Source organism: Cyprinus carpio, chromosome B15 (genome assembly GCF_018340385.1).
Source record: "Cyprinus carpio isolate SPL01 chromosome B15, ASM1834038v1, whole genome shotgun sequence".
In the NCBI taxonomy this organism is placed as follows: Eukaryota; Metazoa; Chordata; class Actinopteri; order Cypriniformes; family Cyprinidae; genus Cyprinus; species Cyprinus carpio.
The window spans coordinates 886,798-912,439 of NC_056611.1; the positions used below are offsets into that span (position 1 = coordinate 886,798).

At 37.2% G+C, this 25,642-nt stretch overlaps 2 pseudogenes; both read right to left on the reverse strand.

Moving 5' to 3' along the window:
- Positions 1-3,776: 3,776 nt before the first annotated feature.
- Positions 3,777-4,823, reverse strand: LOC109072623 (annotated as a pseudogene).
- A 13,950-nt stretch (positions 4,824-18,773) lies between these two features.
- LOC109072583 lies at positions 18,774-19,746 on the reverse strand (annotated as a pseudogene).
- Positions 19,747-25,642: the final 5,896 nt, after the last annotated feature.

Here is a 25,642-nt window from a genome sequence, read left to right on the forward strand (position 1 = left end):
AAGGCATTTACTCTGTGAGAGAGACTTATGTAAAAAATAATTTGATCTGTAAGAACAGGTAAAAATATGAGAAAACATATCAGGTTATGCATGTAACCAAGGTTCCCTAAAGCCTGGGGCACACTGCATGGTTTTCGGTTGTCCTAGAAAAAAGTATGGAGAAGGCTTGGAATAGCTCATGAGCCAAAGCAAACAACATCCTCTGTGAAACATGTAGGAAAAATTATTCCAAAGGAAAAGATCATCACAAAGGAGGAAACCCAGTCTCTGGTGATGTCCATGAGTTCAAGACTTAAGGCAGTCATTGCATTCAAAGGATTCTAAACAAAACATTAAAAATGAACATTTTATTTATGAGTGTATTTATTTGTCCAATTACATTTGAGCCCCTGAAAATGGGGGGACTGTGTATAAAAATGGTTGTAATTCCTATGCATTTTATATTTTTGTTCAATCCTTTGAATTAAAGCTTAAATTTTGCACCTCAATGTCATCTTGATTGTTTTATTTTTAATTCTGTTCTGGCGCCATACAGAGTTGAAATTATGAAAATTGTGTCAGTGTCAAAATATATATAGACCTAACTGTATGTCTACTGACCTGCCAATAAAAATGCAACATGAAAAAGCATGTTGATCAACGCAACATGACGCTAAAATTTAAAACTGCTTAACTCAAACTAGTTTCCTTTCCTCTTTCACAGCTTCCTCTTTTTTGCCAAACTGATTTGTCTTGCACTTTTGTTTACCACTAGCACATGCTGATGATCTTTTATTCTTTTATTCATTGTAGCATTGACACTAGGTGTCATCATCGTACAAGTCTGCATACATGTCATACTAGTTTATTAGATCCATGTCACACGGTGTGATTTGTAAGGATCTTATAAGATTGTTGAAATTGTACAGTCTGTAGAAGGCTTAAGAAGGGGAACAAGACACTGTGTCCTCTTAGTGGACTGTATGGGGAATATGCCATCGGCATGACCAGTATCTAAATCAGGTATCCAAACGCTACAATGACTATGCGTGCTTTTCAAACGTAAAGGCTGCTACGTCATCAAATGTTGCTGAAGGCTGTCTCAATCAGAAGGATCCTGGGAATACAGCCGTGTCTCATCCTTCATTTAGCTGAATTTAAAGGATACATGGGATGTATCCTTTGCGATCTTCAAATCATCCACCATTCCAATACATGACAAAAAAATTAATCATTACTGAGCTTGTTTGAATTTATTATGAAATGTAAGACAAAAAAATGTTTTTCGGGCATTAAAGCATACAGTAGATGTTTATCTTTTGTTTTGGTGTGAATCACTCAACACTAAACTACCCAATCATAAGCCACTATAGGAGACTGTAAACTTCTGTGATTCATTGTTTTGCATGAATAGAAAGCCAAGTTATATAAAGATTTTAAATCTCTTATCAAATTAAACACTAAACATGAAATCTGTTTACATCAAACTTGTTCCAGCACAAGATGTGGCACAGTATAATTTCCAAACAAATGGCTTCCTGATGACAAAAAAAAAGAGGATGACATTGTACATGTGCCCTTTTACACCTTCAGTTGCACCAGTATTATGTCACTAGCTGTTGCCAGCAAATGTCATTGTCACTGTAGCATTTGGATACATTCTTCATACACCGGTCATACCAAAGGCATTCCCCATAGTGCTCACTACTGTGTATGGTAAACCAATCTGTTAAACCATGTACTTCAGACACCAAGTTTTTATTGTTGATGAACCTTCAGTATTAGGAGGCCAGTCCCAAGAAGCATTGTCATAGCAACATTCTGTGGTGTGGACAAGTTCTTCCCTGTGGCCACTTTAGTTGAGTCAGAGGCCACCCCATCCCTCATCAAATGGCCCAGAAATGTGGCCTTTCTTCATTGGAGTGTGCACTTCACTTTCATGGGATGTTGTTGTCTTGCAGAGACTAGCAACAGCTGCTTTTTGATTTTGGCATTGGAGATCTTGCTGTAGCTCTGAAGGAAGAAGAATTCTGTCTAAATCATGGACTCCTATGTCACTTCTAACACCAAAGGGCTTGTACTAAACCCTCATTGTTCTAACCCCCTCATTTAACCCCAATTAAAGGAACATTTTACACCTGGAATTTAGAAATAGGGTTCGCACCAATTTTACCCAAGGTTATGAAATCCTGCACTGCAGCAAGATTAGCAAGGTTAACCCTTCATTGATGTGCCATACTCATACAGTGTGGAACAGTGCAGTGTTAGATTGTTACAGCTAGATCCATAAACAGTTATTTATTTTAATGTGTAACAATGACAGGAAACGTGAACTGCGAATGAAGAAAAGACTTAATATTCTTACTGTTTTATTCTTATAATCCACTTATAAGTTTTTATTCTTATAAGTCCCCTTAGGAAAAAAACAAAAACAAACAAACAAACAAACAAAAATATGTAATAATACGGGGTAATATAGAGTGCAAAAAAGCGAAACGAATATCGGACACAATGACACATCGGAATAAAATGAGAGATTCCTATTAATGCTTCCACATAGACCGCGAACATTCACCCACCAAAAATGCAAATGTTTTTTTCCAAACCAGTCCGACAAATCTTTCACAAATCGAAAACATGGGCTGCCCGATAAGATATGAGCATGACATCACGTGGCCAGAGCAACTGCTTTTACCCAAAAGGTCGACGCGGTGATGGCGCTTAAAAGTTCCAGAAGTACTCTGTATTGAACAAGAGTGGTAAAAATACAGAAGTAGAGGACTTCAACCAACATACAAAGTATCAAATATAGATAACAATTGGAAATTATTACAAGCACTCGATGATGGTTTTAAAGTGACTTTTAAACAAATACATTAATAATTACATACATTTTCAAGTGTAGCTTGATGCTAATTGTACTTCTGATTATATTATGGGATATTCGTATAAGCATTAAAGATATTTGTGTTTCTGGTGTAGAACCAAACTTTATTTACTTAATTTAATGCTGTATATTGTGCTGTATATAACTGGCAGTAACCCATATATGAGATACATATCTAAGGAGAAATACATTGTTGGTCAGCGCCACCTAGTTTGCAGGTGTGAATTAGCAGAAGGCGAACAATTGTTTCGCACTCAGTGTGAAAGCACTGTTCATCTGTGCCTCGCCCCTCTTTTTTTCGCATCGCGCTCAGTGCGGAAAAAGCCTTAAGGATGAACAAAAGCAAAAGCCCTCAGAATGGTATATATAGGTATTATTACATGTACTGAAGATCATTCACTTGGACGAATGAATTATTTGAGATGGCTTCTGAATGGTTTATTAGCTTTGATAAAGCTTGTTACAACAGTCAGAAAGTCTTTAGGACATTAAGAACATACAGTTTTGACAAACATATTGTGCTCATAACACATGTATTAAATGCAGTAGCTATTTTGTTTTTGCTTTGTTTACAGAGCCTAGGGCAGGTACGATATTTCATGCACCATTCCATGAAAAAAATAAATAAAATAAATAACAGCAATATAATAGTAGGCATGCTTTGCATCTATGATACACATAAGTGCACATACGTTTAATCTTTAAAGTTATTTATTTTAATAGAAAAGTACTCAGAATTACCTAATTTCTATCACTGAATTAAGTGATTATATACTGTGCTTTATTAATCTCAATATTTATGCATCTGCATATTTGTATTTGATGTTTATACTTTTTGTTCTGTTTGTACTATTTTAATCTTTACATTTAGTATGCATTTATCTGCAATATATCACATAGTTTTCTTCCCTCAAAGCAATAGTTTCGTTTATTAAGGACTTGTTTTCAATGTACTGTATTATCATGTCAGGGTTAGATGTAGTATCAATTCTTTAATAAAAAACATTCATTTTTTTAAAGCAAAGACCTTTGGATTGTTTATAAACTTTAGAAATGATTGTCTTATTTCTTTTGTTCTCCAACCATAGATTATTGGGTTAAAACAACTTGGAAAAAATAAGTAAATGATACTTATGAATATACGGTTGTTGGAAGAAATGTTATTTCTTATTCTGTATGACAAAAATGCAATCAAAGCAGAAAACAAACTCATTGACAGGATAATTAAGTGAGTAATGCAGGTGTTTAAGGCCTTCATGTGAGCTTTTCCAGATTTCAACACAGTGGTAAAAATCACAGTGTAAGAAACAGTGATAAGAATAAAATCTGCTGCTGGTATAAGGAAAGCAGACAAAAGTCCTACAATATTATTAATAGATATATCTCCACATGCTAACTGAACCAATGCCATGTGCTCACAAAAACAGTGATCAATAACATTTGTTGCACAAAATGATAGTCTTCCAGCTAGAGAAACCATGGTGACCATCAAGAGTCCATTTCTTATTGCTGGTGCAAAAACAAACTTTAGAAAGTTAGGGATTTCCATGTATTTATGATAGTAAAGAGGTTTGCATATTGCAAAGTAACGATCAAGTGCCATCCAAAAAAGCAGTGTAATTTGAAATGTTCCAACAAAATGAATGCCAAACATTTGTATCAAACAACCTGTTAGAGATATCCCACTCCAACTGAATAAAAAACTAATAAGCATGCTAGGTACAAAAAATACAGGCATGATCAAGTCTAACACAGCCATAACACCTATTAGTACATACATAGGGGAATGCAGAGACTTTTGATATATGATTAAATATATGACAATACAATTTGCTGTGATAGCTTAAAACATCAGAAAGAAAGGGATAAATAAAAAAGGCCTCCATTGCCCTAGGCTGTAGAAACCATTTAATCTGAACTCAGTAAATGAGACATTTTGTGCATGAAAATCCATCATGCCGAAAACCCCCTTTGCACACACAGTGTGCTGTTTAAACTACTGAAGTTGATAAAACTAAGAAGAAAATAACAGACTTGATCAAGTTTTCCTTTTAACCACACTATAATCACATATGTTTTATACCATCGCAAACAAATATATCTCTGCAGTGTGAGGCAAAATTATACTGCTAATGCCATTAAAATAAAAAAAATACATTTATGAGGCAGAAATTGGAAATTAGGAAAATTCAATTATTATCCATGTATCTTCCTTTCCTATCTACAAACATCATTCATTAATCAGTGCTCTCCTCATTACATTGATGAATGGAGATCTTTCATATTTTCTTTCCAGAGGAAATGAAAGCTTGACACATATCATGGTCTATAAATACAAATCTCTGTTCTTTGTTGCTTTCCCATGAGTCTGTATGCAGCTCCCATAGAGAAATGGACCTCATCTTCTATTTCCTGTATGCTAGGACTGCAGTTTCTGTGTTATGCGTACTTGTTTTCTTCAAAATGTTGTAGAATTTTATGCATAACCATTCAAAATTCATCACATCACTTAATATCACTTATTGCAATGCATATCTCCACTTAGTTAAAATAATCTCTCTCTCTCTCCCTCTCTCTTTCTCTGAGGATTGTGGGTAGTTGTAGTGAGAGTGCTTGGTTTGGAGCAAGCTTTGGAGTTTTCAGTGGTTGATGAACTGTTAGAGAAAGGTCTAGTTGTAAATATCATCTTTTGTGATATTGCCTTTGTCGAATACTTCTAAGAAGGTTTAGGTTATTTACCTACATGATACCGAATTTACAACACGACCCCTTTAATCTGGTGTTAAAAGTAGCAGTGGAGGGTAAAGATTATATGACCTTTGTCAGTTCAGGTCAAATCTGGTGCTTTTTGTGTGGTGAACATGGACATGTTAGACAAACTATGTCCCTGGTAAACAAAATGGATGTAGCTGATTTGACAGGTTCACAAACAACTATTAAAAAAAAACACTGTTCAAGAGAACAACTATACGGTCATTCATGAAGTAATTGCTGAAGAGACTGAAAATAATATAGGGGGAAAATGAGAGTACACTGTAAAACCTGACAAGTCACAGTAACTCAAACCGTTTGAGTAAACAGATATCCTTAAAAACCTGACAAGTTGGGTTTACTCTAACCGTTTGAGGAAACCGATTGCCTTAAACCATTTAAGTTTTAAAACTAACACACTGTAAAAACCCGACAAGTAACGTAACTCAAACCTTTTGTGTAAACAAATATCCTTAAAAACATGACAAGTTGGGTTTACTCAAACCGTTTGAGGAAACCGATTGCCTTAAACAATTTAAGTTTTAAAACTTAACAGTTATGAGTACTCTGAACTTAAATTCAGTTGAGTTCACTGAAAGAAGATATACATTGCAATTAAATAATTAAGTGATTAATTGAGTGATGATTGAGCATTAGTGATGAACACCTGCTGTTAAAGACAAACAGAATTACTGAAGAAAAGACAAACACAATAACTACAACTGACTTCAGACACAGCCTTAGATGAAATAAACTGAAATAAAATACATTAAATCAACCCCACAAACAGCATCACCAGCTCCACTTATTAATAACCAGACTGACTTTATTTCTGTCAGACGTCTACAGAAGATCTGATTGAGAATTAACTCAGGTTTAGATGTTGATTTATGTTTTCATTTAAAGCAACCATGTTAGAGATCAGTGTTTGCTTTCATTGGGCTCTTGACCCTTGATTTCTGTCTTAGTTTTTTCTTTGGCTGTTGTAACCATTTGTTGTAACTCAAAAGCCCAGAGAAAATATCATCAGGTGTTATACACACACTCACACTCTTAGAAGCTGCTTTTATCCAAAGCAACTTACAGTGCATTCAGGTTAGAATTTTTTTGTTATCTAGCCTGTACCTAGATGTTGGTTGTTATACTGTATATTGGTGATGAGACAATCATTGATTATTGAACTGTTTGGAGTCTAATCTATGATGAAATTGGTGTTGTGTAATTAGTTGGATTGATTACAGTTAAAGTGATTCTAGGAGCCAGTGGTTCTGTGATAATCAGTTAATATAAAGAACTTTCCAAACAGTTTGGTTTTCTGTGGTGTCATTTAGTCACACACAGACATCAATAATCAGTATATGAACCTCAACAATGGTGACCATAAAAAAAAAAAAAACATTCCAGCAGAGAATGCTGGGAGCCATGGATGAGTTTTGTACTACAATAGTACCCAGCATTCATTGCAGCATGTGTTTTTTTTTTTTTTCTTCACCATTGTTGAGGTTCATATTCTGATTGTTGATGTCTGTGTGTGACTAATTGATACCATAGAAGACCAAACTGTTTGGATAGTCCTTTATATTAACTGATTAAAAAAAGAGCACTGACTTTATGAATGGCTTTCATTGTAATCAACTGAACTAACTATAGAACACCTATTTAGTAAGATTTTGAACTCTAAACAGCTCCTTAATTGATGATTTTCATCACCAATATGCTGTATAACAACCAATACCTGATCATATTTTCTCTGGGTTTTCTGAGTTATAACAAACATGTTTCAAAAACACATGGTTACAACGTCCAAAAAAAAAAATAATCTAAGACAAAAGTCAAGGGTCAAGAGCCCAACTAAAGCAAACACTGATCTCTAACATGGTTACTTCAAATGAAGCAATAAATCAACATCTAAACCTTAGTTAATTCTCAATAAGATCTTCTGTAGACGTCTGACAGAAATAAAGTCAGTCTGGTTACTAATAAGTGGAGCTGGTGATGATGTTTGTTAACAGCAGCTGTTCATCACTAATGCTCAATCAGCACTTAATTAATCACTTGATTACATAATTGCAAAGTTTTAAAACTTACATGGTTTAAGTAAAGGCAATCTGTATACTCTGTATACTCAAACGGTTTGAGTTACTGTGACTTGTCAGGTTTTACAGTGTAGTAGTGAAACAAACAACTCAAATGTTGATGTTGATCAGCCAGCAGATGCCATTAAATGTCAGCGTGCCAATGCACAAATGCAAAATGTAAGAACAGAAGTACAAGAAACACATTTACAGTCTAAAAGTAGAGAGGATGAATTTCCATTGATGGAGTGTGTAGAGACAAATGATAAAAGTGAGAACAAATTAGATGACGAGGTGAATGAAAATTGTAGTCAGTTCACAGTTAGCTCTGGTGTTGCGAGGTCTGACAGTGATTCAGACAATGAATGTGAAAGTATAGAGAGTTTCTTTGAAGTCCGCGACAATGATTCTCAAACAGGGACATCAGAACTGAGTAGATGTGAAGTGAAATTCTACTCTGCGAGACAGATTAGCACCTTTCTTGATGAAATGAAAGGTGTGCGGAATGCCTAAATTGATCTTTTTTTTCTCATATTTGAGGAAATTTTTAGCTTTCTGTAGAGATGTAATGATAATACCACAGCTGAGGAGCTTAGCAAACAAAAACAATACCATCAAAAAAAAAATAATCACCAAAGTAAAGAAGATGATTCATCAAGGAAAAGACTAAATTATTATTGATTTGGTAGAGGGACAGTTTTGTTTTGATTGATGCATTAGAGCAACTTTTTATGACATCCTTACAAACTGGATCATTAAATTTAAATTAATGTTGTAATAAAGAAAAGAGAAGTGTTCTCATCAATTTTTTTGCTTTTAAAAATGTTAGTGTGATATTCTTGCAAGAAACACACACAGATATTATTGTTTTATATTGTTTTATAATAATTTTATTATTGTGGCTGGAGATTTTAATTGCATTCTTGATCATACAGTCGACAGGATTCATAATGAACCTCATCTTTTCATTTGCTTGTAGATGTGTGGAGAGAATCCTTTAATATACATGGCTAAAAGTGAATTCCAATATAATATCAGGGGCTAGATTAGACAGAATATATGTTCAGAAGGGTAAAAGAGGAAGATTTTTTTGATAGTAGAATTAATCCTACATCAATTTCTGGTCATTATTATGTTTCTGTTATGGTTACAACATAAAATACTATTTACAACTCTTGGCACTTTAATAAAAACTTGCTGCAAGATCGTACATTTGTACATTTATTTTCTGTTGGAGAGCATGGAGAGAGAGAGAAAGACAGAGTTTAAGTCCATAAGTCAATGGTGGGACATTGGAAAAATTCAGATGCAGTTGTTTTGTCAACAGTATGTAAAAAAACAATGCAAAATAAATCCAGAAGAAAACTGAACAGCTGGAAAGAGTGATGAGATTGAATAGCTCCATAAGGGAGAGAGATGGGACAAGTGGAGATTTGCTTGAACAATATAACCTTTTTTTTTGCATGAAGAAAGAGATCAAGGAACAAAAGTGTGGCGAGAGGGGCGGGGCCAAAATGCACAACACCTGCGTCACTCACCGGTCTCGAGTCCCACAGAGGAGCTCTGGAAGGATAAAGGGAGGAGTGATGATCGTGTTGAACGAGAGAGGACCAGGCCTGGACTTTATTTTGTGTTTTGGTTCTGTTTGCTATTTTATTTTATTATTAAAGTTTTATTTGAATGTTTGCCGTTTCCCGTCTCCTTCTTCCCGAGCAACAAACATTATTACGTTACATTGGTGCCGAAACCCGGGAGGAAAGAGGGGGATGCTGCCAGAGAGCCCTCACTGCTGAGGGGTGTCGTGGTGCTGAGGAGATCGGGCAGCAGGAAGAAGCGGAGAGACTGCCGGTGGCTGCCCGAGGCGGTGGTGCTGGAACGATGGAAGACAAGGTGGGACAGAGGGCTCGTTGCCATGCTCTTGGGTTGAGGCGCGCGGTGGCTGCTGTCCAAGAGGGAGCGGAGGAGTCTGTGCGGTTCGCCAGGAGGCCGGATCCTGCTGCCATCTGCCATGATTACTGAAGAACACATAACAGTCTACCAGCAGCTGGATGAACACTCTGACTCTCCACATCCTTTCATCTCATTTTCTCTCGCCTGTTTGTCTGTCATTACCCCCAGGTACACCGCGGCCACTGTGATCAGTTCCCCCGGAGGGGGGAGGGAGGAGTAGAGCGCAGTCTTGTGGGTACGCCCCGGCCTGTGAGGGGTGAAGGGGGTATGTGATGAGAGAGGCGGGGCCGAGAGCCGTGGGAACGGAGCGAGGCCGGTGTGGAGTAAATACCAATGCCCTGAAGGTAACCAATTTCTCATTTTGTTTTTTACGTTGGTACACATAGCGTACCTATTTAATTGTCAAATGCATGCAAATGTAGCTGACCAAAAGTACACCAGAGATTTTACGTATCCATTGCATTTGTGGCAAATGCGTGAACCCATTAATAAGGAACAGACTCAAATCACAGTTAACATGTGCCTGTGTTTATTTAGACTCATATGGTGCAACAGCCGAAACAAATCCACTGGCACGCACTCAGAATCCGCCCCTCCTGAGCAGCCAGCACCCACTGTGCCCAGCGTTTCCAGTGCTCCCCCCAGTGCTGAGGCCCGTCCGTCTGGCCGTGTCTTAACGCATGCTGTTTTTTGGAGTCACAACATCAATCGTTATGGCCATCGGAGAAAAAGTAGAACAGTCACCTGAAAAATATCACTGACGCACTCACAGACATAAGCCACTCATTAAAGGAATTGGTCAAAAAAATTTACTTTGTCTCCGATTACCATTTATATTGTTGCAATCACATGTTGACGGGCCTGAATGGCTTGTTGGTTGGGCTGCACATACATTGGTCCTGGGTCAGGGTCATCTGGCGGTGCTGCCACCTCACCAAGTGGTTTTCCATGCCTGTGCGCGACATTGTGCAGCACACCACAGGCCAACAGAATCATAACTTTAATGCATCACTTACCAAGAAGCCACCCATCACGCAACCCTGCCAGCTTGGAGCCTCATCCCAACCATGCTGTTTGTAAGGATGTATGAATCATGGGTTGACCCAGGCCACCTTGCCCACAATATTTGTTAGGCGCATTTGTGCATCACATATTATCTGCACATTTATTGATTGGAAATGTTTCCAATTCACATATGCAAATTCTTCTTCAGATGGCGCCTTTATAGCAATGTGTGTGCAGTCGATCGCTCCGATTACATTAGGAAAACCGGCTATCGCTGCAAATTGCGTTTTAATGTTTGGCTGGTCAACTGCATCATATGGGAACCTTATATACCTGCTGGACATGCGGATGATCCCGTCCCATACCACTGGCATTGCGCGGCTCAAAGACGACTGGCTTATTCCTGAGCGGTCTGCCAGTTCCCTTTGGAAAGAACCAGTTGACAGGAAACCAAGATTTGTCAGCACCTGCAAGGGAACGGGTATTGCGTGGCTTCTCTCTAGATTCGGACCCAACTCAGCACAGAGCTCCAAGAGGATAGCCCTTGGAAATCTGAAACGGCTGATAAGCCAGTCATCATCCTGGGCCAGAAAATCATTGTGGTCCCTAAAAACGTTCGTTCTCTTCGGATTCTGCCATTAGCAATGTCCTCTAATAAGGCCAAAGCTGCCATTGCCATAGACTAAGGGTTGTATCAATTTGCATATGCTTTTATATGTTCTTACTTAATTGCATAATTGATAGACTATTCCCATAAGGCTTGTGTGACAATATATGTCAATTATTTTATAAATTGCAAATTAATAACAATGCTTCCCACAGGTGGTGGTGCGATAGACTTGTAAGAACAATTCATTGTGTAATGCTTGCAACTTCACTTCATTCCCTGTAAGAGTCGCCAACGGACAAAAACAATGAGAAATGTACGTACACCAGACATGAAATTGGCATGGAGGAACGCACATTCTCACGTTAATTTCACTGTTTGTACATCAGACCGTGAGCGTGAAAGCTGGCGTACGCAAAGTTTTTGTGCGTACGCAAGGTGGATACATGAGGCCCCTGGACTTCATTTTGTGTTTTGGTTCTGTTTGTGTTCGACAGTCATCCGCGAGGAACTGTTGTGCTATTTTGTGTTTATTTTACAGCTGCTAAACAGCAATCTTCTGGAAGATCTCTGGGTTAGATGGACTGACCTCTGAGTTTTATAAAACTTTTTGGTCATTGATTGGACCAGATTTGCATACTGTTTTTCTTGAATGTGAAAAATCTAAAATTCTTCCTCTCAGTTGTAGAAGAGCTGTAATAACGTTATTGCCGAAGAAAGGAGATTTAGGATTCTTGAAAAACTGGTGCCCTATCTCCTTATTGGTAATAGATAACTAGATCCTTTTAAAAACTTTAACAAATCTTTTGAAGAAGGTTATAATTGATGAACATCTTTGATAACCTTTTTCTGGTGTGTGACCTATTACATCTTAATGAGATATATAAACTTTATATAGGGCATTTGTCTCTTGACCAGGAAAAGGCATGTGACAGAGTCAATTACGGATATCTTTTTAATACTTTGTCAGCCTTTGGATTTGGAGAACAGTTCTTTTCATGGATTCAGATACTTTATACAGATGTTTGTAGTACCCTGAAGATAAATGGAACCTTAAAGTGGTCCTATTATGCTCTTTTACAATGTCTTGAGTTTGTTTTGGGGTTGTACTAGAACAGGCTCTCATGCTAGGTTGTTTCGAAAAAATATATATTTTTCGCATATTTTACATTATTACAACACCTCTCTCCCCAGTCTGGCAAGAACGGCTGGAATAGTTCCTGCATCAAATGAAGCCTGTCTTCTGAAATACGAAATGCGCTGTGATTGACAAGCTGTGCCAGTCTGTGTTGTGATTGGTTAGCTGGGCCAGTGTGTGTTGTGACTGATAGCACTTGGCGCCTGGTCGAGAAATGTCATGCCCCTTATCATAGCCATGCAACACAACACTGTCATTATTTTTACACTCACTAGAGGGCACTAAACTTTTAAACGTAAATATAGGTCGTAATAAGGTGGGTTTTTTTGGAAGACAGTGTGAAATATTCTCTCAAAATGAGCATTGTACTTTTTCCAAATTTTTTATTGGTCAAGCAAAGTTAACGATTTGGAAAGCATATAAAGTTGAAAATGAAGGGAAAATAATTAATATAGTAAAATTGTTTAAAACCTTAGTGGAAAATAGTTTAATAGTTAAAATAGAGTATGAATTTTATAAAAGGAATAACGATATATTAATATTTAAAAGAAAGTGGTGTATAAATACAAATTTTATTTTGTGAATGACAATGATGATGAATTGTAATTGATAAATTGGTATTTTTTGAGTTTTAAAGGGTTAGTTCAGGCAAAAATGAAAATTATGTCATTAATGACCCTCATGTTGTTCCAAACCCGTAAGACCTCCGTTCATCTTCAGAACACAGTTTAAGATATTTTAAATTTAGTCCGAGAGCTTTCTGACCCTCCATTGAAAATGTATGTACAGTATACTGTCCATGTCCAGAAAGGTAATAAAAACATCATCAAAGTAGTCCATGTGACATCAGAGGGTTCGTTAGAATTTGCTCAAGCATCGAATATACATTTTGTTATCTTTGTTATTGGGCACACCAGAAAACACATCAGCAGCGTTGTACGTCAGCGGCGTCACTGCAGCATCATGAACGCATTCACAACAGACCCGGAAGAGAAGAAAATGCTGAATAAAGTCGTAATTTTTGGAGCAAAATGTATATTCGATGCTTCAACAAATTCTAACTGACCCTCTGATGTCACATGGACTACTTTGATGATGTTTTTATTACCTTTCTGGACATGGACAGTCTACCGAACATACATTTTCAATGGAGGATCAGAAAGCTCACTGACTAAATCTAAAATATTTTAAACTGTATTCCGAAGATGAACGGAGGTCTTACGGGTTTGGAACGACATGAGGGTGAGTCATTAATGACATAATTTTCATTTTTGGGTGAACACTCACTTTAACACTTTAAGTAGAGTCAACATTTAATTTATTTGAATTTGTTGAGAATTATCAATTACAAAATGTTCGCATGATATGATTGTAAAATAAAGTGTGTGTTTAACATCTCTCTCTCCCTCTCTCTCTCTCTCTCTCTCTCATCTACATGAGAACTTACATTACACATGAACTTAGCATTAGCTACAGAGAAAGTCCTGTCTTTGAGATATAGGGATTAAAACACTGTAAAGCTGTACCTAGTGTTCTATGCATGACAGAAGGATACTGTGATATACTCCGTCAAACAGAAAAGCAAAGGTCTAACATAATCAATACAGCATTATTTCCTGGGTCGACTGCCGGTAATCGATCATTGGTCTCATTTAGTGGAGCAGATCCAGTGCTGTAGGCTGTAAAATCTGATTAAAAAGTTAAAAAAAATGGGAGCAATTGGATAGAACAGCAGGTTTAAAGCCTCTTGGGACAAATTTCTAAACGTTTTGGAGACTACAGACAATTGTGGCAAAAGTAGCTTTCATAATATCAGAGGGAACGAATATCATATGGGTCTACATGGTTTAGACTCTTTCATAGAATGACTCTTGTTTGTGTTGTACCAGGTGAGTGTCACGCTATGGTGAGATAAACGCACAAAGAAGATGAAGATTAATGCAAACTGTCCTTAATAAATCCACACAAGGGTAAATCCAGGACAGAACAGGCAGAAGACACTCATAGGATCATAGTAGACTGGACAAACACAGACTGCACAGACTAGGGCTGAAATACATGGAATAACGAGGACAATTAACATTACACACCTGAACCAAATGACACAATCAAACAAGAGAGAAAACTAGGTCATGAAGCACATGAGGGATGAAAACAAAACAAAAACATTACAGACGTGTGACAGATTCGCCCTCCTCCCAGAAGGCGCGACCTCACACCGCAGAAACAACAAAGGGAGGGACGGAGGGGGACTTAGGAGGAGGACAAAGGATTGGATGTGGGATGTTTACAGGGGGGGGCAGAGGGCTGGCAGGAAGGCAGGCAGACGAATACTGGAGGAGGTTTGGATGGAGGACCGACCCCCAGGTGGAGGATGATGAACGGAGTCCAGGATGGTGATGATGGAGGGAGGATCCAAGGTGGGTCAGACAGACGGAGAAGCCATCTTGGAGGCAGAAGGGACCAGGGCAGATCAATTGGAAAAAGGAGCCAGAGAGGAGACAGGCAGGAGCAGGAGGACCCAGGCCACAGCCATGATGGTCTAGCCAGAGGAGTGGAGTCCCGAGGCGGTGGATGGTCGATGACAGACCAAGGCAGACCCGGAGGGACAAGGGGGTCCGGCAGAGCTGGTGGACTGACGGGCCACAGTGGAGAGGAGGGAGCTAGGAGCCATGGTAGAGCCGCTTGGTCGAGGGGCCAAGGCGGAGTCCTGGACTCAGAGGCTGGAGGCAGAGACAAGGGATCCTCCAGCTACGACGCTGATGGAGATTGGCAGACCCGTGGTGATCCCACCACACAGATGGTGAGCTGAGGGGCTATCATGAGACAGCGGTGGCGATGGTGAAGACTGATACAGAGAAGGTGGGAGAGGGAGGCTAGGCGGGAGTTCAGAATGATAAGGAAGTTTAGGAAAGGTGTGTGCTGCCGACACACACCACAAGGCCACTCCCAGCACTGGGAGTTCCAGCAGTAGGGGAATGACCTCCATGGTCGTTTCAGGATTGGCAGATAGTTCAGGGCATGCAGATGATTCACAAACAGCCTCCATGACCAAAACAGGACTGACAGTGTGTTCAGAGCAGACAGACATTTCAGGGCAGGCAGAGAGTTCAGCCAAAGGCAAGAGAAGAGGAGGTATTTCTGCATATATAATAAAATTAGATTCCACTGAGCTCGGCTCACCCTCAGCCATAGTGCAGTGGGAGGAGCTTCCCTCTTCGCTCTCGCTGTCCATGGCACTCTCCCCCATGGTGAGCACTGTAGCTGGCTCTCGCACATGGTCTGATCTCAAGGGCTCTGGCTCCGGGGCGATCCTCAGCTCTGTTGCTCCATTATGCGATGGCTTGTCGGTGGAGGCAGGTTTTGGGTCTCCGTCAGCGCTGGGCTCGGGCTTTGGCTCCATGCAGCGGGGTGATGGTGGGCTGGGCTCTGGGTCTGACTGTGTTCTGGATTGAGGATAGACACTTTCCAGACACCGAATGATTACCTCCCTCCAATAAAGTCCAGTGGTGTCTGGGAGGTCGATGGGGCGATGGGAATTTGAGGATGGAAAACAGCATCGCATCATCCAATGTTGTCAGAATGGTGAGCTAGCTGAACTTCACAGCATACTCCAATAAGGGAAGGTTTTTACTGGCTGGGGTGATGATTTTGGCGGCAGTATCCATGGTGGGAGAGAGAAAAAGAAGAAACACTTTCAAAAAACAACAAACAAAACACAGGGGAAAAGGCGCAGCTTTCTTTTTTCCTATTTTTGTGGTCTTCTGTCACGCTTAGGTGAGATAAACGCACAAAGAAGATGAAGATTAATACAAAGTTTTTTAATGCAGTTTTTAATAAATCTACACAAGGGTAAATCCAGGAGAGAACAGATAGGAGATACACATAGAGACGTAGTAGACTGGACAAACATAGACTGCACAGACTAGGGCTTAAATACATGGGATGACGAGAACAATTAACAAGACACACCTGAACCAAATGACACAATCAAACAAGAGGGAAAACTAGGTCACGGAGAACATAAGGGATGAAAACACAACAAAAACAGTCCAGGGGAGTGACAGTCAGCTACTGAGCAATCTTACTGTAGAAAAAGACATACATATTGAGCTGGTTATGTGATGCAAACGTAACAATGTACTAATTTATGAAACTGTTTTGATGTTACAACAGTATTGTGCAAGGAACTGCACAAAAATAAGTCTTTATAAATAAATAATCTACCCCTATAATTATAATGTTTGTGAAAAAAAAAAAAAAAAAAAAAAAAAAAGTTGTTTTACCTCCTTTGAAGACAAATGTATCAAAGTGCATTTTCACAGCAACTTTGCCTTGCCAATGGGCTAGATTTTACTGTTGTAAAATAATTTAAGAAAAACTCTGGAGTTAAAATAATTAATATTCACAGAAGCAAATTTAGGACAATATGCATCTGCATAGGTACATTTTTGCAGTTGTGCAGTAGGCAGTCACTTATTTCGAATGAGCTTGACCAAAGACGATATTAAAAATGAATTTTGCAGTTGAATAAATTTACTTTAAAAAATAATCCAACAAATTAAAATATCAATCTGCTTAAGTAATACATTTATGTTGAGAAAACAATAATGATTTTATTTGTTTTAAATTATCACTAAAATATTTCCATTTCCCAAATGCTTTGCATTTTAGCAAGATGAGACAATGTGGAGATTTGTTAATATTTAATGCTCCATTATGCTGGTATGTAAATAAGTCATTAATTTATTTATTTAGGATGAAGAGTTAAATGCGTGCTTATTTCGATGACCTTTTGACAAAAAACTATTTTAATTAAAAAAAGCACCTGTTGCCACTGGCTACAGGGAGAAATATAGCTATAAGACATTTTCTATAAATTGTTTGAGTCAATTAATTTACACACTATTCAAATTATTTCAATATGTCTAAGTTTAGACACGTCATTTACTTACAGGATTTTCCATCATGTGAAATCCATGTCCATAATTGAATCAAGTTCAGTAAAAATAGTTATTATTATAAATATACATGTAATTATATAGTAGTAGTATTGTTACTATTGTTATTTTTATTTATTTATTTATTGTTTGTTTGCTTGTTTGACTGAAGGTTGGAATAAAAAAGCCTTTTGTGTCATCACACAACAATTTGTTGCAACTACAGTTTACCAGGCTTTACTGTAACTTGGAACTGGGTTTTATTTATAAAACAAACCCTCCCAAGTGCTCATAACTGTTATTTCTTTATCTATTACAACAAGGGTCAGACTTTCTAATGTGCCAGATAGTACTCGAGCAGTGTAGAAATAAGAATGGAGTGGACTGAGAAAATGTTGGGCCCAATAAGTTATTTTGACTTTTTGTGACTACAAATTATTACAAGTGATATACTGTATGTATAGGGAAAATCACATAATTAATTAACACTATTTGTTAAATGAAATGTTTCTGTGAACATGGTTAAGAGCAACATTGCTTGTTAGGTGGGCATGTGCTTTTTACATATGGCAAAATATATAAAATATATAAAATAAGGGCACAACAGGAAACAGTAAACTCAAAGTTGCTTATGGCATTGTGATTAACCTCTCATGGTGGTTGACTGTCCATTTTAACTAAGCCTAAGGACAGTGTGACCAAACTACCCAGTTTTAACTGCCTTTATATTAATGCAATACAGAGAATTAACATTTTCTGTGGTCTCCCAGGGATTTACATAATATTGACATTGACAAATTTATTCTAACTATAAAACTTATTAATTCCACTGGGACTACTGAATTGTTACAATTCAGTCAGAAAGTCAGAAAGTCAGAAAGTCTTACAATGCTGAGAATGCTGAGAGCTTCAGTGTCTACAAAATTACACCCATTCTCTCATAACACATGTATCAAATGCAGTTTGATTCTGCATTGTTTACAAAGCAGACAGATTCAAGACACAATTCACGCAACAGGATGTTTTTCTACATGCTATTAAATTGCAATTAAAATGCTTACTGTACCACAAAATGTGACCATACACTTATATGCATCACAGATACAAAGCATACCTTCTGTTTTGATTCTGTTTGTTGATGACATAGTGTACTAGCTGATGTCAATGTACAGATTACACTTTTACATTTGTGGATAGGTTAACATTTCTATTAGATGATTTAACTGTGTTTAGACATTATTTATATTTATTATGCATTTATCTACACAGTATCATAGAGCTTTCATCAAGACAGACAGACACAGCTTATTTGTTTGAAGTGTTATCACGTTGTATTTCCATTCATTTGTAAAAACCATTCAGTTTTTAATAGGAAAGACCTTTGCATTGTTTATAAATTTCAGAAATGTATGTCGTATTTCTTTTGTTCTCCATCCATAGATTAGTGGGTGTAGACAACTTGGAAAAAGTAAGTATAAGATGCTTATAAATATACGGTTACTAGAAGAAATGTTATTCCTTATTCTGTACGACAAAAATGCAATCAAAGCAGAAATCAAAGAAAGTGTCATAATAATTATGTGAGTAATGCAGGTATTGATGGCCTTTAAATGAGCCTTACCAGATCTAAACACAGAAGAAAAAATCACAACATAAGAAACGGTAATGAGAATGAAATCAGTTGTTGTTATAAGGAAAGCAGCCAAAAGTCCTACAATGTTATTAATTGATATGTCACCACATGCTAACTGAACTAATGCCATGTGCTCACAAAAAGAGTGATCAATAACGTTTGTTTCACAAAATGACAATCTTCCAGCCAGAGAAACCATGGTGACAATCAGAAGTCCATTTCTGATTACTGGCACAACAACAAACTTTGAAAATTTAGGGATTTCCATGCATTTATGATAATAAAGGGGTCTGCATATTGCAAAGTAACGATCCAGTGCCATCCAGAAAAGCAAAGTAGATTGGAATGTTCCAATAAAATGAAGACCAAACATTTGTATCAAACAACCTGTTAGGGATATTCCACTCAAATTGAATAAGAGACTAAGAAGCATGTTAGGTACAAAAAACATGGGCATTATCAAGTCTAACACAGCCATGACACCTATTAGTACATACATAGGAGAATGCAGAGACTTTTGAGATTTGATTAAATATATAAGAATAGAATTTGCTGTGATAGCCAATAAAAACATCAGAAAGAAAGGCAGAAATAAAAAAGGCCTCCATTCTCCTAGACTGTAGAAACCAATTAATTTGAAGTCTTTGAATGAGATATTTTGCACAAGTACATTCATTCTGAAAAACCCTTTAACACACAGAATGTTCCTTTCAAACTCATTAAGTTGATGAAATTGAGAAGACAAATCATATAGCAGCTGATAAAGTTTCACTACAGTCATATAAATTATAGTCTGCCAACAAATATAATCTCTGTAATTTTCTAAATCACTATCAATTTTCAGTCATATAAGTTGTACAATAACAACAAATATCATCGCTGTAGTGTGAAGCTAAAACATTGTTTCTGTTCTTCTAATGCTAATATAATAAAAAAAAAACTTACATAAAATGAAATACTTTAAGATTAATACTGTGATGTAAATTTAAAAAAAAATTATATTTAAAACCTGAACAAGTCACAAGTACAATAAATGAATGACTCAATATATGGCAGCACAAATTATATTACATCTAACCATACTCATTAATTTGTGTTCTCCCGTCTTATATTGCTAAATAGATAACTTATAATTTTTCAGATAAGTTGTGTTATATGATTCACTTGTTAGATTGTAATGAAAGCTTGACACATATCATAAGCTCTAAATACATGTTATGTTCCCATGAGTCTGTGTTTTCCACAGAGGAATAGAACTAGAATAGAGAATAGAGCTCATCTCTGCCTGTGTTATAGGGCCGCAGTTTCTGTGTGAGTGAAAACCATATTAGGTTCCACATGGGATTAAGATCTGGGGAGTTTCCAGGCCATGGACCCAAAATTTCAACATTCTGGTCCCCGAGCAACTTAGTTATCACTTTTGCCTTATGGCACGGTGCTCAATCGTGCTGGAAAATGCATTGTTCTTCACCAAACTGTTGTTGGGTTGTTGAAAGAAGTTGCTGTTGGAGGGTGCTTTGGTACCATTCTTTATTCATGGCTGTGTTTTTGGGCAGAATTGTGAGTGAGCCCACTCCCTTGGATGAGAAGCAACCCCACACATGAATGGTGTCAGGATGCTTTACTGTTGGCATGACACAGGACTGATGGTAGCGCTCACCTTTTCTTCTCTGGACAAGCCTTTTTCCAGATGCCCCAAACAATCGGAAAGGGGCTTCATCGGAGAATAAGACTTTGCCCCAGTCCTCAGCAGTCCATTCACTATACTTTCTGCAGAAGATCAATCTGTCCCTGATGTTTATTTTGGAGAGAAGTGGCTTCTTTGCTGCCCTTCTTGACACCAGGCCATCTTTCAAAAGTCTTCGCCTCACTGTGCGTGCAGATGCGCTCACACCTGCCTGCTGCCATTCCTGAGCAAGCTCTGCACTGGTGGCACTCCGATCCCGCAGCTGAATCCTCTTTAGGAGACGATCCTGGCGCTTGCTGGACTTTCTTGGACGCCCTGAAGCCTTCTTTACAAGAATTGAACCTCTTTCCTTGAAGTTCTTGATGAACCTATAAATTGTTGATTTAGGTGCAATCTTAGTAGCCACAATATCGTTGCCTGTGAAGCCATTTTTATGCAACGCAATGATGGCTGCACGCGTTTCTTTGCAGGTCACCATGGTTAACAATGGAAGAACAATGATTTCAAGCATCACCCTCCTTTTAACATGTCAAGTCTGCCATTCTAACCCAATCAGCCTGACATAATGATCTCCAGCCTTGTGCTCGTCAACATTCTCACCTGAGTTAACAAGATGATTACTGAAATGATCTCAGCAGGTCCTTTAATGACAGCAATGAAATGCAGTGGAAAGGTTTTTTTTTTGGGATTAAGTTAATTTTCATGGCAAAGAAGGACTATGCAATTCATTTGATCACTCTTCATAACATTCTGGAGTATATGCAAATTACTATTATAAAAACTTAAGCAGCAACTTTTCCAATTTCCAATATTTATGTAATTTTCAAAACTTTTGGCCACGACTGTATATATATTCTAATACTACAAATCCGCAGAAGCATTTGACATTAATGAATGAATGGCGGATGGCGCGACGCACTGTTTTGTTTACTACACACTAATGCACGGATAACGCTCACAGCTTTTTCAGCCTCTACAGTATCACTATATGATGATATGAACACACAAATGTCATCTCCAGCTGCTCTGAGAGTCACTTCATTAGTATTTTATCATTTAATTTGAGAAAACTACCATCATATCACATACACAGTAGTCTGACGACTGAAGGTCTGGAATCCATGGCAGCTTTTATTGGCCAAGGTCCGCCCATGATACCATTTGCCCAACATGTCAAACAACCAATCACATTTTTTTTTGTTAAGCATCGTCTTTCGGGGTGTGGAAATGTCGCGGAAATGTCGCCACAATAACAGGCCAGTGTGTAAAACTCTCTGACTTATTTTAAAGATTCTATGCCGCGAACTTTGAATATTTCACATACTTTTAAAAATCCAGTGTTTATTTGATCTTGATAAGTGCTCGTTGTCACAGTTGTAAACACTATGGCTTTCTTCTTTTGTGAGGGGATTTGGCATCTTTGTTTCCAGGTGGAACTTCGAAATGACGACTTCAAAACTCCTGAAGTGTTTCCACTTTTGTGTGCCATATTCATCAGACGTTCAGCCAGCAGTCTGAGGCTGAGACTACATACACAGCAGCTGCAAGTTCTTCACTGCAACCCCTCAAAATAAAAGTGTCGTTTAACGTGAAGAAACTGTCAGAAATATATTACTATTATTTAGCAGTCTTAAGACTCAATGTAAAAACAATGCTACTACTACAACTAAATATTAATAAATCTTTATTTTTAAAGGAATAATCACATTTGTTTTGTTTTTAATTTTAATAGCAAACCTCTGTGCAGCACTTTGTTTGCCAAAAATAAAAGGGTTTAATTTTCATTTGATAAGGATAAATTAAATTAATGTTTTATGCCGATTGGTTACCATAAAAAAAAAAAAAAAAAAAAAAAAGATAAAAATATGGTAATACTTTACAATAAGGTTGTATTAGTTAACATTAGTTAATGCATTAGTTAACATGAACTAACAATAAACAACACATCTGGTCAACATTACTTAATCTTTGTTCATGTTAACTTATTCATATACTAGTGTATTAGTTAATGCATTAGTTAAAATGAACTAACAATGAACTAACAATGAACAACTCCACTGTTCAGGATTACTTAATGTTTTGTTAATGTTAACTTACACATTTACTAATGCATCTCTTCACATTAACAGATTAACTAGTTAACGTTGTGGTTAAAGCATTAGTTAAAATGAACTAAAAAATGAACAACGCATCTGTTCAGCTTTACTTAATCTTTGCTCATGTTTACTTATTCGTACCTATAGTGTGTTGCTATAGTGTGACAGGCGTTTTTTTTTTTTTTATGTGTGTCTTTTTTTTTTACAGTCCATGGTGACAGCACACCACACACTAACAGATTCCGTTCACATCAAAATCACAAATCACAACTGTAAATGCGGGAAATCTCGCACGGACAAATGTGACTTTACAGTAAACAAATGGGTGGCGACTTGCAAGAAGAAATTGGGATTATAATATTTGGAAATCTTTTTACCAAAAGTTCATGGGGAAAAAAGAAAAAGGTCTGGATGAAGTCGTGGAGACGGTGTGAACCTGAACTTTATATATTACAGCGCGAGCTGGAGGATATTAATGCTTCCGTTTTCCTTTGGAAATCACTTCGTTCCATGTGACGATCTACTGAGCGCATGCACATTTGTTCTCGGGGTTCGGCGGTTAAATCGCCCGCGGGAACAGGACGGACTGGACCTACAAAAACAACAACTGAAGCAGTGGATTAACTGACTTGGAAAGCAGTATAGAAATGGTCCTCTTGGAATACTTTTTGGTGACATTCATCAAAAATAGCAGCTTTAAAACGCAAAGGTGATTACCAACTGTTTGTCAATCCTGACCATGGTTGCTCACTTCCAGTTAACCTTAGGAAAAACACCTTTTCTTCTCTAAGTTTGTTTGTTTATTTATTGAATGCATTGATTATATAATATAAATGTATACCACTGTTATGTAATAATATAATATGTAATGAAGTTTCTGAAAATGTAAGAGATGCATGAATGGCTTTCACTCATTTAAGGTCCAGTAAAATCAATAATGACTGCTTTGTTAATGTTTGACTAGTGCACACTTTACAATAAGGTTCACAATTCCCCTTAGTAAATGCTTTGTTAATGGTAAGTCATGTTAATAAACTGTCTACAAATGCTAGTTAAACGTTAGTTTATGTTGGACTAGTGCACACTTTGCAATAAGGTTCATAAATTCCCTTAGTAAATGCTTTGTTAATGGTGAGTCATGTTAATAAACAGTCTACAAATGTTAGTTAAACGTTAGTTAATGTTGGACTAGTGCACTTTACAATAAGGTTCACAAATTCCCTTAGTAAATGCTTTGTTAATGGTAATTTTTAGTTCATTTTAACTAATGCATTAACTAATGTTAACTAATACAACCTTATTGTAAAGTGTTACAAATATTTTATAGGGCCTTATTGTTGTAAAAAATATATAATAATTCCAGCTGCCTGTGGCTTTTAATTTCTTTTTATTAATTCACCATTTGGAAACTGATGTTTAGCGTTTACAGTTTACAAACATTTTTTTTTAGAAATATCAATAGCATTTGCAATCAACCATGCTGCTTGATCAGGTCACGGTGATCGCATGTTAATGCCAAGTGTAAATGCAGCATTTGTTATATCAAATGGCTTTATTTACTGTGTTAATTGTACATGTTTGAAATGCCTAAGAGCAACAAGGTCGGTGTCTGCTTTACATATGGCAAAACAGTGCCATAACTTTTCATTTTTGGGTGGACTATCACTTTAATATTCAAGCATATTGAAAGATATACTTTGAATATCTACTGCTGGACTAATTCCTTTTTTTCCCGCTCACCTATCACTAAATAGTGATCAAAACTATTGGACATTACAATAATGTATCACACATTTATTACAAATATTGAAACTGGGCCCGGTTCCCCGATAACGCTCAATCTTAGCGCGGTAAGAAGACTCGAAAGATATATCTTACCAAAGTTGTTTATGTTCCTAAGTGTGTTCCCTGAAGTGTCCCTTAGGAGAGAAGGGTATTCCTGCACAACCGGAGGCTGCAGTTTCAGGACCGCGGTTCTAGGACCGCAGTTCTAGGACCCTAGTTTTTTGTGACAGCGCCACCTACCGTTCTGGATCAACACTAATTAAAGATGGACGACGTGGACAGCAATCAGACTGTGAGTACCGATATTTAATTAAGTTTTATTTTATAACGATTAAACGGTGCGAAGTTTACATAGTGAGAACTGCTAACTATGAATTAATAATTAATTCCCACCAAATTAAGAATTCGTGAGCTAGTTTTATTAATTGCTACGACGTTAATTCGTGGCTATAATTTCATAAATCCTTGTTGAGTTTTAATCACAAAGTATTATAAGTGAATCTAGCCATCACATTAATTAAACTTATCAGATGACAAGAGCATGGTTGATGTAAGGTTTGTAAGATTTACCTGCAGCTTAATGTATTAGTGTGAATACTGGCTTAATACTCGTTGTTTTACCATATTTAAGTATAAAATATCTTTCATAATTAAACTGCACTGACTGCCTAGTTGCACTATGTGTTAGCCTGTTGTTTTGGCATTGTTTTGCAATGATGAATGAGGCGTTTGGCAGTTTTAATAGCTCGTTACAATTTGGCCTAATCTGCAGGCCTACTCCACATACAGTCCATTGTTATCATGTGTTAGTTTCTGTCATGTTCTGCATGGCCAATATGAAGTGATTTTATGGATTTGGTTAGGCTCATTGTAGGACAGATGATTTAAAAAGGCACTAGGGATATTTTCATGATCTCAAAATATTCTAACAAGTCTTCCTTTCTGTTCCAGATTATCATTTCAGGTCAGAGTACAATATGAATGATCACCACACAATGCCTAGTGCACCATTTTGCTACTGATATTTCTGTTATCACAAAAGTGATTGTTCTCTGATAACTATTTCAGTGAAGTGGAAGAATTTAATAGAAAGATTGACAAACAACTGA